This window comes from Oryctolagus cuniculus, chromosome 6 (assembly GCF_964237555.1).
Source record: "Oryctolagus cuniculus chromosome 6, mOryCun1.1, whole genome shotgun sequence".
Taxonomy (NCBI): domain Eukaryota; kingdom Metazoa; phylum Chordata; class Mammalia; order Lagomorpha; family Leporidae; genus Oryctolagus; species Oryctolagus cuniculus.
The window spans coordinates 90,207,374-90,221,890 of NC_091437.1; positions in this window are offsets into that span (position 1 = coordinate 90,207,374).

The following is a 14,517-nucleotide window of genomic DNA, read 5'->3' on the forward strand; positions in this document are numbered from 1 at the left end:
CACAATGCCAGCACTACTGTAAAAAAATTCAGTCAGATGGGAGACCAGGGGGAAGCACCTGGCTCCTGGCTTCGTATTGGCACAGCGCACCAGCGGTAGCAGCCACTTGGGGGTGAACCAACGGAAAATGGAAGACCTTTCTCTCTGTCTCTCTGTCTCTCTCTCTCTCACTGTCTAACTCTGCCTGTCAAAAAAAAAAAAAAAATTCAGTCGGGCTGAGCACTCCTGGTCCAGTTCCCAGGCCCATACCTGTAGAGTATGCGTTTAGAGACTCCACAGCCCTGTGATCTCTGTCAGCTTGGTGGACACCCCTGGGATTTTGTAGAACTGTGATGGGATCCAGGTGTAACTAGCCTGAAGCCAGACAAGGTGGCCAGAGGGCTGCTTTATAGCCTTCTTCCAACCTTGCACTGGCAACAAAGGACTATGGGAAAGTGCTTTAGGACTAAAGGCTGTGTCAAGCAGAGACCTCACCCTAGTGAGAAAGACTTCTTTGGGCATATATCACCACCAGCCTCCTGCAAGCTTAGTGTCCACCACCAATATTAAATAGGCCCTGGTGACTCTGAGACCCCAGGATGATCCATGTAGGATCTGTTTGAAAAGCTTAGGGTCTGCCTCTACTTCCCCTCACACAGTATGGGGTGGAAAGCAAGGAATCATAGGACTGCTTTGGGACTCAGTGACAGGCTGATAAAACTCAGCATCAAGCAGATCCTAATGGTCCTGGTTCCCAGGCCAGTGCCTGCAGACAGAATCTCTGGACCTGCTTCAGTATCCAACAGAGTTGTGGGGTCCCAGTTGAACAGTTTGATACCCCAGCCAACATTGTCAGTGGCCGAGAAATGTGGCAGTGAGCCCACTTATTTTTAAGATTTTATTTATTTATTTGACAGGTAGAGTTACAGACAGTGAGAGAGAGAGGCAGAGAGAAAGGTCTTCCTTCCATTGGTTCACTCCCCAGATGGCCACAATGGCCATAGCTGCACTAATCCGAAGCCAGGAGCCATGAGCTTCTTCCTGGTCTCCCATACAGGTGCAGGGGCCCAAGGACTTGGGTCATCCTCTACTGCTATCCCAGGCCACAGCAGTAAGCTGGACTCAAAGAGGAGCAGCTGGGACTAGAACTGGTGCCCATATGGGATGCCGGCACTGCAGGCGGAGGGTTAACCTAGTGCGCCATGGCGCCAGCCCCTAGTGAGCCCACTTTCACACCACAGAGACCACAGCAGGGTGAGCTTTGATCCTACCTGCAGGCTGCACTGATCATGGTAGGCTGAGGTTTCCAGATGTTATCTAGCATTATCACATTCATGGACCCAGGACAGGGAATTTGAGTCTACCGCATTCCCAAGAAGTGGCTTATAAGAACATACCACCCTTTTTAAGGCACTTTCCCAATTCATACTGACAACACATCAACTGCAGACTTTGGACAACTTTGAGTTTGGGGAGTATTCTGAAGAATACTGAGACTGAGAATATTTAGACTGAATCAATAAAAGCCTATCAACAGAAGGCCTGGGGCAAGCCTTGACTTAGGGTGTTATCTAGTGCTAAAATAGCAGAGGTATACATAGTCTCAGAGAAAGTAAACAGACTGCTTAGAATTTCTAGAAGGACAGGTACAGATGAAGCCAGATTACTCAAATCCTTCATTGCACAGATGGTATTGTACGTCAACAAACATCTAGACCTTCCAGAGAGTGATGACTTCACCTAAAGAGCAAGAAAGGTACCAGAATCCAATAAGCTGAATAAATTTTATGTATTTTATATATACAGACTTAGGAACATAGTGATACTTCCAACCCTACCCTCCCTCCCACCCATGTTCCCACCCTACTTCCTCCTTCCTTTCGTAACTTTTCTTTTAATTTTTATGGTGACATACTTTCAGCCTATTTTATAATCATAAGCTTAACCCCCCACTAAGTAAAGAATTGAACAAATAGTAAAAAAAAATCATTGCTGCTCAACAGTAAAGATGAGGGCAGTAAACAATAATCAAATCTGAAAATGTCAATTTCACATATACATAACACTTTTTTGTACTCTATTAGTTACCACAGATCAGGGAAAACATATGATATTTGTCTTTTAGGGACTGGCTTATTTCACTAAGTATAATGGTTTCCAGTTGCATCCATTTTGTTGCAAAAAAACAGAATTTCATTCTTTTTTATGGCCGAGTAGTATTCATAGTATATACATGCCATCTTTTCTTTATCCAGTCATTGGTAGATGGACATCTGGGTTGATTCCATATCTTAGCTATTGTGAATTGAACTGCAATCAACATGGAGGTATATAGAACTCTGTCATATACTAATTTCATTCATTTTGATAAAATTACCAGTAGGGGGATGACTGGGTCATATTGTAGACATATTTTTGACTTTCTCAGGAATGCCCATACTGTCTTCCATAGTGGTTGTACTAGTTTACATTCCCACCAACAGTGGATTAGGGTACCTTTTCCCACACATCCTCACCTCACCAGCATTTATTGATCTTTTATTTTGATGTAAGAGCCCTTGTAACTGGGGTAGGGTGAAGCTTCATTGTGGTTTTTATTTGCATTTCCCTGATGGCTAGTGATCCTGAGCACTTTTTCATGTGTCTCTTGGCTATTTGAATTTCATCTTTTGAAAAATCCATGTTCAAGTCCTTTACTCATTTTTAACTGGATTGTTTGTTTTGCTGTTGTTGAGTTTCTTAAGCTCTTTATAGATTCTAGATATTAATCCTTTTTCAGTTCCATAGTTCACAAATATTTTCTCCCATTCTATTGGTTGCCTCTTCATTTTGTTGAGTGTTTCTTTTGCAGTGCAAACGCTTCTTAGCTTGATGTAATTTCAGTTGTCCATTTTCGCTTTGATTGCTGTGCTTCTATGGTTGTTTCCAAAAAGTTTTTGCCTATGCCAATGTCTTGCAGTTTCCTCAATGTTCTCCTCTAGTAATTTGATGGTACCAGGTCATAGATTTCAATACTTGATCTATTTTGAGTGGATTTTTGTATAAGATGTAAGGTAAGGGTCACGTTTCATACTTCTGCATGTGGAGATCCAATTTTCCCTGCACTGTTTGTTGAACAGGCTGTCCTTTCTCCAGGGATTGATTTTAGCTCTTTTGTCAAAGATTAGCCAACTATGCCACAGTGCCAGCCCCATCACTATCACATTTTTCTGTCAGAATATTGGATTATTCCTCTGGGTCTCTTGAGTTTCGTGTTTCCTTAAAACAGCTACTTTGAAATCGTTGTCTCCAGTATGAACGTTTTGATATCAATTCTTCCAATCCATGAACATGCAAGATTTTTATAGATGTGTGGATTGATTTCTGGGGTTTCTATTCTGTTCCATTGGTCTACATGGGCATTTTTTTTTTTTTTGCCAGTACCAGACTGTTTTGATTATAACTGCCTTATAGTAGGACTTGAAATCTGGCTCTGGCTTTGTTTTTGCAGTTTAAGACTGCTTTAGTTATTCAGGTTCTTTTGTGTTTCCATATGAATTTTAGCATCATTATTTTCTTTTTCTTTTCAAATTTATTTGACAGGTAGAGTTACAGACAGTGAGAAAGAGACGGAGAGAAAGGTCTTCCTTCCGTTGGTTCACTCCCCAGATGGCCGCTACAGCCGGCGCTGTGCTGATCCGAAGCCAGGAGCCAGGTGCTTTTTCCTGGTCTCCCATGAGGGTGCAGGGGCCCAAGCACTTGGGCCATTCTCCACTGCCCTCCTGGGCAACAGCAGAGAACTGGACTGGAAGAGCAACCGGAACTAGAACCCGGCACCCATATGGGATGCTGACACCACAGGCAGAGGATTAACCAAATAAACCATGGAGCTTACCCTCTTTTTTCTTTTTCTTTCTTTTTTTTTAGATTTATTTATTTATCTGAAAGAGTTCAGAGAGAAGGAGATGTAAAGAGAGAGACAGAGAGAGGTCTTCCATCCGCTGATTCACTCCCTAATTGGTTGGAGCTGCACTGATTTGAAGCCAGGAGCCAGGAGCTTTCTCTGGGTCCCCCACGTGGATGCAGAGGCCCAAGCGCTTGGGCCATCTTCTACTGCTTTCCCAGGCCATAGCAGAGAGCTGGACGGGAAGTGGAGCAGCCCAGTCTCAAATTGGCACCAATATGGGATGCCGGCACTGCAGGCAGCAACTTTCCCCGCTCCACCACAGCACCGGCCCCAGCATCATTATTTTCTAGTTCTGAGAAGAATGACATTGGTATTTTGATTGGGATCACAGTGAATCAGTAAATTGCTTTTGGTAGTATGGACACTTTGATTATATTAATTCACAATAACTACAAAAAATTCAATACCTTGGAATAAATTTAACCAAGGAGATGAAAAGTCTCTGCAGTGAAAATTACAAAACATTAAAGAAAGAATTAGAAGACAGAAAAAATGGAAAAATCTTGCATGTTCATGGATTGGAAGAATTAATGTCATCAAAATATTCATACTGTAGACAATGATCTCAAAATAGATGTTTTAAGGAAACAATGAAACTCAAGAGACCCAGAGAAATAATTCAATACTCTAACAAAGAAATGTGATAGTGATGGGGCTGGCACTGTGATATAGTTAGCTAAGCCTCCACCTGTAGCACCAGCATCCCATTTGGGTACCAGTTCTAATACTGGCTGCTCCTATTCTCATCCAGTTCTCTGCTACGGCCAGGGAAAGCAGTAGAAGATGCTCCATTTGCTTGGGCCCCTGCACTCACTTGCGGGACCCAGAAGAAGCTCCTGTCTCCTGGCTTTGTATTGGCTCAACTCTGACGATTGCAGCCCTCTGGGGAATGAACCAGTGGAGGGAAGAGCTTTCTCTTTGTCTCGCCCTCTCTCTGTCTGTAACTCTACTTCTCAAATAAATAAATAAAATCTTTAAAAAATGTGATAGTTACATAGAATGAATTAAAAAAAATCAAGAAGAAACCCATCAACTGAAGAGTACACTTGTGAAATGAAAAAGGTGATAGAAGGCATAAATAGCAAAACAGAACAAATAGAAGAAATAATAAGTAAACTTAAAGACATATGATTTCAAAATACACAATTGAAGGAAAAAAAGACAACTTCAAAAGGAAAGATGAAAGCTTATGGTAAATAATCACCATGAAAACAGCAAATACTCAAGGTATTGTGTTTGAAGAATGGCTTGAGAATGTCAAAGAAGTAGAAAAAATATTCAAAGAGATAGTGACTGGAAACTTCCTAAACTTAGGGAAAGATACTATACAGGTACAGGAAAGTCAAAAGTTACCAATCAGATTCAACTCAACCAAGTCCACCCCAAGAATGTTATAGTAGATCTCTCTGTTTAAAGATAGAGTATTCTCAAATCTGCAATAGAAAGAAGCAAATGACACATAAAGGGGTCCCAATTCTTCTGACTGTAGGCTTCTCAGCAGAAATCCTAAAAGCTGAAAGGTAATGGGATGAGACTTCTAGAATACTGAAAGAAAAAAAGAATAACAACCAAGAAAACTGTATCCAATAAGGCCATCCTTCACATATGAGAGTAAAGAGAGTTCCAAACAAACAAAAGCTGAATTTATTACAAGAAATGCTAACGGGACTTATCCAAACAGGAGGAAACAAATAGTAACAAGTAAGAAGAAAATTCAGAAAGTAGAAAATTCACTAGTATGAGTAACTATATGAACAAATTCAGAATGCGCTAATGTTGTAAACATGGTGTGTAAACCATTATATCTTTATTATTAAGACTAAAAAGTTATAATCACTATATTGAAATGTTAAGAAATAGGCAATGTGTAACTAGGTCAAATGTAACATGAAAATTTCCAAACTGTGGGGAGGAATGGGGTGCAAATGTAGAATTCTTTGTTAGAATTTCTTATCTCTTTGATTTTTGCTTATATATGTCTTTGTCTTTGTATCAATGTTAGTTTATCATTTCAAGATAGCTTGTAATAGCCAAAGAAGATTTTAGTAAGCCTCACGATTACCACAAAGCAAGAACATGTAACAGCCTTACCAAAAATAGTAAGTAAGAAATCAAAGTACATTACTAATGAAAATCAATTATCCACAAATTACAATTCTAAAAGGGGGAAAAGAAAGAATGAAAACACAGTACAAATACAAAACAAGTATCAAAATGTCAGTAGTAATAATTTATGTATCAATAGTTACCATAAATATTAATGTATTAAATTCTCCAATTAAAAGGTATGGAGTGACATAATGGATTAAAAAATAGGACCCAACTGTTTTTCATATAATGGTTATAATAAAATAACTTCACCTCTAAGGATACCTATTGACTGAGAGTGAAAAAATGGAACAAGATGTTCCAATTTAGTGGAGCACAAATGAAAACAAGAGTAGGCATATTTCTATCAGATAAAAAGAGATCAGGAATGTCATTATATAATGATAAGGACCTCAATATAGCAAAAAGAAATAATACTTACAAATATATGTGCATCCAATATCCAAGCCCTTAGATACATAAAGCAAACATGAATACCTAAAGGGAGAGAGATTCTAATACATTAATAATAGGGGACTTTAACACCTCAATTTCAGAAGTAGGCAGATCACCTGGACATAAAATCAACAAAGAAACAGCAGAGTTAAATTGCACTCCAGATGAATTGGACCTAATAGTCATTCACAGAATCTTCCATATAACAGCTGCAGAATACACATTCTTCTCAATAGTACATGGAACATTTTATAGGATAGATTGTATGGTACATCCCAAAATAAATATCAAAAAATGTAAAAGAATAAAAACTATATTGAGTGTATTTTCTGACTATAGTGTAGTAAAACTAGAAATCAATAAAAAAAAAACCTTTGGAGACTACACAAACACATGAAAATTAAACAACTTTCTCCCAATGAATCAATGGATCAAGATGAAATTAAGTTGGAAATTTAAAAACTTCTTGAAATGAATGAAAATGGATGTACAGTATACCAAGACTTATGGAATTTTAGCAAAACAAGTAGTAAGGGACATTTCTATAAGTCAATGCCTGTATGAAAAAAATCTCAAATTAATAACTCATCACTGTATCTCAAGAAAGTAAAAAAACAAGAGTGAATCAAATTCAAAATTGGTAGAAAGAAAGAAATAATAAAACTCAGAGCACAATAAATGACATTGTGACTAAAAATTAAACAAAAAAGTCAATGAAATGAATAAATATTTCAAAAGCTAAATAAAATTGTCAAATTCTTAATTAAACCAGCTTAGAAAATAAGAGAGAGGATTCAAATACATGGAATCAGAAGCGAAAATGGAGAAATAACAACTGAAACCACAGAAATACAATGGATTGTTAGAGATTACTATGAACATGGAAACACATTCTATAACCTAGAAGAAATTGACAAATTATTGGACACATGTAATTCACCAAGGTGAATCAAGAGGAAATAAAACAAGTAGAAATATTAAATCAGTAATAAAGGATCTCCCATTAAAGAAAAGCTCAGGACCAGATGGCTTCACTGTTGAATTCTACTGAACTTTTAAAGAGTTAACACTAATTATTCTCAAATTCCTTCAACAAATAAAAGAAGACAGAATTCTTCCAAATTAATTATATAAGGCCAACATTATCTTGATACAAAAACCAAAGACAAAATGACAACACAAGAGAGCTACAGGCCAATATCTTTGATGAACTGATGCAAAATTTTCAATAAAATACTGCTGAATCTAATCCAGCAGCACATTAAAAAAAGATCAATTACTGTAGTTAAGTGGGATTCATCCCAGGGATGCGAGGAAGGTTCAACATACACAAATCAATAAATGTGACCTAGCACATCAACAGAATGAAGGGCAAAAGTCACATGATCTCAATAGATTCAGGAAAGGCATTTAATACAGTACAAGATGCCTTCATGATTAAAAATTCCAACCAAATTAGGTACAAAAAGAACATACCTAAACATAATAAAGGTCATACATAATAAACCAACAATTAACATCATGTTGAATGAGACAAAGCTTAAGGCTTTCTTTCAAACTTCTGGAACAAGATAAGGATGCTCACTTCTATCACTTTTATATAACATAATACTGCAAGTCTTATCTAGAGGAATTAAACTAAAGAAAGAAATAAAGGACATCCAGGTTAGAAAAAAGAAGTCAAATTGTCACTATCCACATATAACATGATCTTATATACAGAAAAACCCCAAAGATTCCCCAAAAAGTTGTTCAAACTAACAAATTCAGCAATGCTGCAGGATACAAATTCAATGTACAAAAATCAGTATTGTTGTTATAAACCAATAATAAATCACCTGAAAAACCAATGAAGAACTCAGTCCCATTTCCAATAGCTACAAAAATAATTTAAATATCTGGGAATAAATTTAACAAAAGAGGTGAAAGAGCTCTATAACGACAACTATAAATCACTGGTGAAAGAAAGTGAAGGGGACACAAATAAGTGGAAAGACATCTGTGTTTATAGAAAGAATCAATATCATGAAAATGTGCATATTTCTCCAGCCAATTTATCAATTGAATACAACCCCTAATAAAATCCCAGTAATATTCACAGAACTAGAAAAAAACCTACTAAAATTTGAATGGAACCTCAAAATCCGCTTAATAGCCAAACAAAGCTTGGGGGAAAAGAATAAAACAGGAAACATTACACTGACTCCAAAATATATTACAAAGTTACAGTAATAAAAACAGCATGGTATTGGCATAAAAGCAGATCCATAGACCAATGAAACAGAAGAGATAACCTGAAAGTAAGCATGTGCATGTATAGTCAACTGATATTTGAAAAAGATCCTAAGAACATATATTGGAAAACTGATAGTCTTTTTAATAAATGGTGCAGGGAAAATTGGATATCCACATGCAGAAGAATGATATTTATATATTAATAATATATTATAGAATATATATCATTATATTATTGTATATGCAGAAGAATGATACTATGTCCCTGCCTCTTACCATGTACAATTTAGTAGAGTCATGGTGGAATCCAGTATGGATGTTCTCAAAAAACTAAAAATGGAGCTACCACATCATCCAGAAATCCCACGTCTGAGTATATATCCAAGGGACATGAAATCTATGAGTCAGAGACATCTGCACCCCATGTTTGCTTCAGCACTACTCACAACTGCCAAGAAATGGCAATAATCTAATTGTCCAACCACCAATGAATGGATAAAGACTGTGGCACATATACCCAGAGGAATATTACTCATCTTAAAAAGGATGAAACCCTGTCATTTGAAATGCACAAATGAAGCTAAAAGTCAGTATGTCAAGTGAAATAAGTCAAACACAGAAAGACAAATAACAAATGATCTCACCTATAAGTGGACTCTGAAAAATAGGTGTTCTCATAGATGTTAAAAATATAATGGTATTTACCAAATACTGGAAGGGATGTGAAGAAGGAGGTATGGGGAAAAGTTGACTGATTGGCACTAGCTAGATAGGAGTAAGAAGTTCTGGGGTTTTATTGAGTAATAAAATGACTGTAATAATGTTAATGTATGAAAAAAATCTCAGAAGTTAGGATTTTGGATGCTTTCCTTAAAATAAATTTTAAATTCTTGAAGGGGTCAATATATTTATCCTGATTAGATATAGTACAATGTATATATGAATAAAATATCACATACTACCCCATAATTATGCCTAATTTTTATGTATGTTAAATTTAAAAATTTTTAAATAAAATCAAAATAATACCATCCCTCCAAAAGAAATAACTACAACAATAAAAGTGGAACCATCCCAATCTTTCCAAGCCTATCTTAGAGTCAGGACTATAGTCTGGTATAAGCAATGGTATAAGAAGGAAAATTACACGTTCAAGTTCTGAGCTGTGCCCTTAAGGGAAAAACACATGCCTTTCTATTCCCTTTGCTCACTTACTGAAGCTGGAATATAGATCAAGTGTTGTAAACTGCCTTAGTTCATTTGAGAAGCATAGTTCCCCAGGGAAACTAGAAGATAATCTTGACTTGTGATTTTCTAGCTTACAGACTTGAACTTTTACATGAGTAGAAAGTAGATGCGTTGTACTGGCTACTGCTGTGTTCAGTCTCTCTCAGATAAACCAAAATTATGCTTTACATCACCTTTCTTCTTTGCAAGAGGGCTAGCACCAAGCCACTATATTTGTGTGGACAACTTTGCCAGAGTTTCAAGCAAAATTTCAAGCAAAAGCTTGTTCACAATATTAAAGATTGTCATAAAAGTTTCTGCTATAGGAAAAATACATCTCTCATACACAATTATCTACTTAAAACAAAGATTTTGGGGCCAAATAAAAGCTTTAGCAACAAACAAACAAAGCAACAAACAATGCTTTTCCAAGATCACCAGCTCCCTCACTTCCCATAAATCATCACATGAGGGGGCCGGCGCTGTGGTGCAGAGGGTTAAAGGCTTGGCCTGAAGCACTAGCATCCCATATGGGTGCCAGTTCTAGTCACTTCCTGTTCCAATCCAGCTCTCTGCTATGGCCTGGGAAAGCAGTAGAAGATGGCCCAACTTCTTGGGCCCCTGCACCCAACATGGGAGACCGGGAAGAAGCTCCTGGCTCCTGGCTTCAGATCAGTGCAGCTCCAGCCGTTGCAGCCATCTGGGGAGTGAACCAGCAGATGGAAGACCTCTCTCTCTCTCTCTCTCTCTCTGTCTCTCTCTACTTCTCTCCGTAACTCTTTCAAATAAATAAAATAAATCTTAAAAACAAACAAAAAAAATCATCACATGAGGTTACTTACCTTCCAGCCAAGAAAGAACCAAGGAACTCCTTCTCCTCTTTGCCTTAACTTATTACTGAAATATATCTTTTGTAAAAATCTAACATCTGGCTTTGATTTTCCTGTATTTATAGGATTTGTTTGTATATGCATTTGAGAGTGTATGTATTGCAGTGATATCATAGTTCACTGGGAAATAATAGCTTTTTGATCTCTTTCTTAGTAAAAACATAATTTTTATTAGTACAGGAATTCAGTGAATATAAAAATGAAAGAATAATTGAAAAGCTACTGATTTCTAAAATATTTTGTTCAAATTACTTTATATTTTATATACTTAATTTGCTGATCAGAATCACCCTTGATTTAAAGGGCTTTCAACTATTGAACGCATAACTTTCACTGTAATAGAGAAAGCATTACCTTTCACTTATCATCCTTCCAATAAAATAATAGATTGCAGAAACTAATCTTATTGCAGTACTGTGCTACATATAGTAAATTTCACAATAATACATCTTATTATTTTAAAATAGAAATCTTGAAAAGATGTAGATGCAGAAAATTCAACCCAAGTAACTTCAGGAGGTCTTGCTCTCTCAAATTACGGAGTTTTTACCATAGAGTAACTTTGCTAATTTACAGGTTAAATTTTCTCATTTTAAAGAAAAACAATCCTACAAATAAGAGATGGCATGTTTGGTAAGCTGCTCATTCAAAAAGGGATACATTTGATAATCACACTGCATTAAGGGGCACAGAAGGCATAGATGAAGCCCATGAGATGCTTTTACTATCCCACGAATTAAGTCATTGTGTTATCTTTGGTATTGCAACATTTCCTGTGTCTACAACTTAAAAAGTCAGACCATGATTTCTTTTCTAACTTTACCCAGTGCCATGCAGAAGAAACTACCCTGTGACTTCATTACCCTGTGACTTCAACTGAGGTCACATTTATGTTAGTGCTGAAATTATAAATACTTGGAGCTCCATCGTCTCATAGATACTTACCCACATTCACTGGGCCCATGGTCATTTTTGACTGCACCCAGATGTGTTGTCTAAAGTCCATTTGCATTCTGCTTCTTCTCCAGTACTTCCTTTTTTTTTTTTTTTTAAATAACATTTATTTATTTATTTGAAAAGCAGAGTTAAAGAGAGGGAGAGAGAGAGAGGGAGAGAGAGAGAGAGGTCTTCCATCTGCTGGTTTACTCCCCAGATGTCTGCAATGACTGGATCTGCGTGGATCCGAAGGCAGGAGCCAGGAGCTTCTGCCAGGTCTTCCACTCAGGTGCAGAGGCCCAATGACCTGGGCCATCCTCTACTGCCTTCCCAGGCCACATCAGAGAGCTGGATCAGAAGAGCAGCAGCCAGGACTCCTACATGGGAATGCCAGCATTGCAGGTGGTGGCTTCCTGCTACACCACAGCACCAGTCCCTCCTGTACTTTTTTTTTTTTTTTTTGACAGGCAGAGTGGACAGTGAGAGAGAGAGACAGAGAGAAAGGTCTTCCATTGCCGTTGGTTCACCCTCCAATGGCCGCCGCAGCTGGTGGGCTGCAGCCGGCGCACCACGCTGATCCGAAGGCAGGAGCCAGGTGCTTCTCCTGGTCTCCCATGGGGTGCAGGGCCCAAGGACTTGGGCCATCCTCCACTGCACTTCCCTGGCCAGAGCAGAGAGCTGGCCTGGAAGAGGGGCAACCTGGACAGAATCCGGCGCCCCGGCCAGGACTAGAACCCTGTGTGTTGGTGCCACAAGGCGGAGGATTAGCCTAGTGAGCCGGCACCCTCCTGTACTTTCAATAGGCAAATAGTTCCACCATGCACAGTCCTAACTAGGGCTCCCTCTCTAGCTTGCCCAACTTTTGCTTCAAGTAGTGTCAGGCTTTCCCAGAGTCCCAGGCCTTAATCTAAAGAACCAGGTTTTTCTCAGTTTCACCAGGCATCCTTGTCTTACTAAGTTTCACCACTTCTCTCAGAAATGAACTTCTTCAGCAACCAGGCCCCAGCAATTGGTTTGCCATCAACTGCTACTCCAATGAAATAGAAATTTCAACAAGGGGAAAGAAAAGCAGTTCTTCCTAAAACTTTAGGGAGGAAACAAAACAACATATTTCTCTCAAGGCACTCAAATACAGAAGAAATACAGTTCTTCTTACTGCATAGAAAAATGTTAGATTATCTTGAATGAGCAGCAGTATAGTTGTCTCACACAGTTTGCCTAGTGGCAATTCTGCTCCCCAACTGTAGAGTTAAATGATACCCCTTAAAGAGCTTTCCCTGGGCCGGAGCCATGGGTCACTTGGTTAATCCTCCACCTGCAGTGCTGGCATTCCATATGGGCACCGGGTTCTAGTCCTGGTTGCTCCTTTTCCAGTCCAGCTCTCTTCTGTGGTCTGGGAAGGCGGTGGAGGATGGCCCAAGTGCTTGGGCCCCTGCACCTGCATGGGAGACCAGGAGGAAGCACCTGGCTCCTGGCTTCGGATTGGCGTAGTTCCAGCGGTAGCGGCCAAATGGGGGTGAACGAACAGAAGGACGACCTTTCTCTCTGTCTCTCTTTCTCTCAATGTCTATCTGTCAAATTAAAAAAAAAAAAAAGAGTTTTCCCTGGTCAAAGGAACAGACTCTTTCAGTTCCACGTCTGCCAACATAGAACACAAAATTCTTGCTCGTTTTTCATCTTTCATTAATATATTAAAAATATATTTTCAGGAAGCACTAGACTCTTATTACTAAGCTCTTTATCCCACTCCTTCCCAAAATTCCAGCTAATAGAAATAGAGTTCAATTCCAAGACATTAGCTGCAGAATCTACCATATATTGCTTTGGTGATGTTGTTTGTATTTAGCCAGGACTTTTCCCTTAGAATCTAAGATCAGTGCTAAAATAATGTCTATTCGAACAAAAAACAAATAAATAAGTGGATTGATGACTAGATACAATCTCTAGAACAATTTTTCTATTGTACTCTTAGTAATTTATAATTTAAACTTTAGATCCTTGACACAATCAGAAATTATAAAATACTTTAAAATATTATAAAAAAGAAATTATCTTAATGTCATAATCCTTTTATAAATATTACAGCATAAAATTATATATACTTATTATCAAAAATTTACATTAAAGAGAACTGAAAAAGATATAATACTAAATGTATAAAATACAGTCACAATTCATGCTCAAGCTGACTTGCCCCAAACGGTAGAGTTAGAAACATACCAGGGAATTTCAATTCAATCCCATCAAGGTGGCATGTACCAATGCCATCTCACTAGTCCAAGTGATCAACTTTAGTTCACAATTGATCATAATGATAGGACTAAGAGCCAAAGGGATCACATAAACAAGACTAGTGTCTGCAAATACTAACTGATAGAATAAAAAAGGGAGAGAATGATCCAACATGGGAAGCCAGATACACAGCAGACTCATAGAATAGCAGATGTCCTAAATAGCACTCTGCCCTCAGAATCAGCCCTTAAGGAATGTGGATCCGGCTGAAAAGCCCATGAAAGTATTTCAGGCATGGAACGCCAAGGCACTCTGGCAAAAAAAAAAAAATAAAATAAAATAAATGACCTAAATGAAAGATCTCTGCGAGTGAGATCCCAGTGGAAAGAATGGGTCATCAAAGAAGGAGGTACCTTTCTCTGAAGGGAGGAGAGAACTTCCACTCTGACTATGACCTTGTCTAAATACAATCAGAGTCAGTGAACTCAAAAGGCTTCCATAGCCTTGGCAACTCATGACAAGACCCTA